The following is a 1,642-nucleotide window of genomic DNA, read 5'->3' on the forward strand; positions in this document are numbered from 1 at the left end:
TATATGTCTGTGTGTATGTGTGTTTGTGTGGGTATACGCGCGTGTGTGTGAGAGTGTATGTATATATATATATATATATATATATATATATATAAAGGTAAATTTAAAAAATTGGTTAATAGGGTAAACAATCCTAGCGGTTTCCGTGTTCGCTCATATCGGATAACAATGCTAACTAATCTTAGTGAACGTAGATGAACTCCAGTTAGTTTAGTTTACTATGCTCGGTAAATTTTTATTTAGGTATGTATGTATGTACGTTTGCATGCATGTATAGACGTGTCTATGTGAATGTACATGGCTTAGTGAATAGGGTAGAACAACTAGCCATTAGGGTAATTAACCTAACATAAGATCCTCAGTATGAATCTCGGTGGCACATTGTGCCCTTGAGGAAGACACTTAATTTGACGTTTCTCCAGTCTACTCTGCTCGCAAAAATGAATTGTACCTGTAATTCATAAGGCCAGCTTTGTGACATTCTGTATTACAACGAATCTTCCCGACAACTACATTAAGGGTACGCGTGTCTGTAGAATGATTAGCCACTTGTACGTTAATTTACCGACCAGGCTGTTCCGTTAATCAAGTGGGGCACTCTTCGGTGTAACCGTTAATTACACAAATTCTTCTTCTGAGGAAGTTGCTGGGTTGTAACAAACATACAAAGCTCTTTCGTTGGAATATTGATAATGAATAAAAATTTTCATTTTAAACTTCAAAAAAGTCTTGCATAGTTTTACTGCACCACTTACTGGTTTTCATTATTAAGATGGTTGCTTTCTGCTAATGAAAACCTAAGTCTACGTAGACTGTCTATTAGTCAGTTTCTCACTATAATTGCAAACTTGTAACCTGGATATAGCATCTGGAACTTTCAAAGTAGTTGTCCATAGTATTCCTCTATATCTTTGATTTTCAGGAAGATATTCACATCAGTAGGACAGCTAGCTTCTATGACAATACATTCTTTTACATAAAGATTCTGCCATCGGCGATTTCAGATCAACTAATTAACCTCCTCTTCAAGTTAACACTGCGAACTGGCGGGTTATTTCACTGACATATTGTTTTCATGTAATTTTCAGATTGAATTAGTATGACACAATATTACAGTACTTTTGTATTTCAGTTGTGTTTGTATGCTCATATGTAGATGTCGATTCATTAGAGCTATTTCCATCGAATTTTTTTTTTTATTGATTAATGGGTACTTTATAACATTATAAAAAACCGTTTTCTTCAGATAAGTACACGAACCACAATATAAGGAACATTTAAAATCTTCTATAAGTGCATATTTTGTAATTCCACAAACATCGCTGCTCGCAGAACGATTTTGTCAAATCAAAACAAATTAAAGAATAGTTTTATAGCAGAGAACAGCACGATGTTATATATATATGTAGGGTGTATTTAAGATTTATATTCTTGATGGCGATTAGTCAGCATTGTAGGTCTGGGGGTGGGGTGGGGGAGAAAACCAGGTGTCTACTCTCCACAATTACGAAAATGATACTTCTGTTTACCTTATGATACAATTCAACCAGAGATATAGGTTTAAATGCGGAAGGTAAGGTTCACAGTTATTTATTTTATATATCAATCTGTTTAATATCCGTTTATGCCATCTTTATATATA

At 34.3% G+C, this 1,642-nt stretch overlaps 1 protein-coding gene across 1 annotated transcript in view; it reads right to left on the reverse strand.

Moving 5' to 3' along the window:
- Positions 1-1,642, reverse strand: part of LOC128248167 (uncharacterized) — an 11,934-nt gene that overhangs the window by 1,096 nt on the left and 9,196 nt on the right. The gene's annotated exons all lie outside the window — the stretch shown is intronic.

The sequence above is a fragment of the Octopus bimaculoides genome, chromosome 6 (assembly GCF_001194135.2).
Source record: "Octopus bimaculoides isolate UCB-OBI-ISO-001 chromosome 6, ASM119413v2, whole genome shotgun sequence".
Lineage (NCBI taxonomy): Eukaryota > Metazoa > Mollusca > Cephalopoda > Octopoda > Octopodidae > Octopus > Octopus bimaculoides.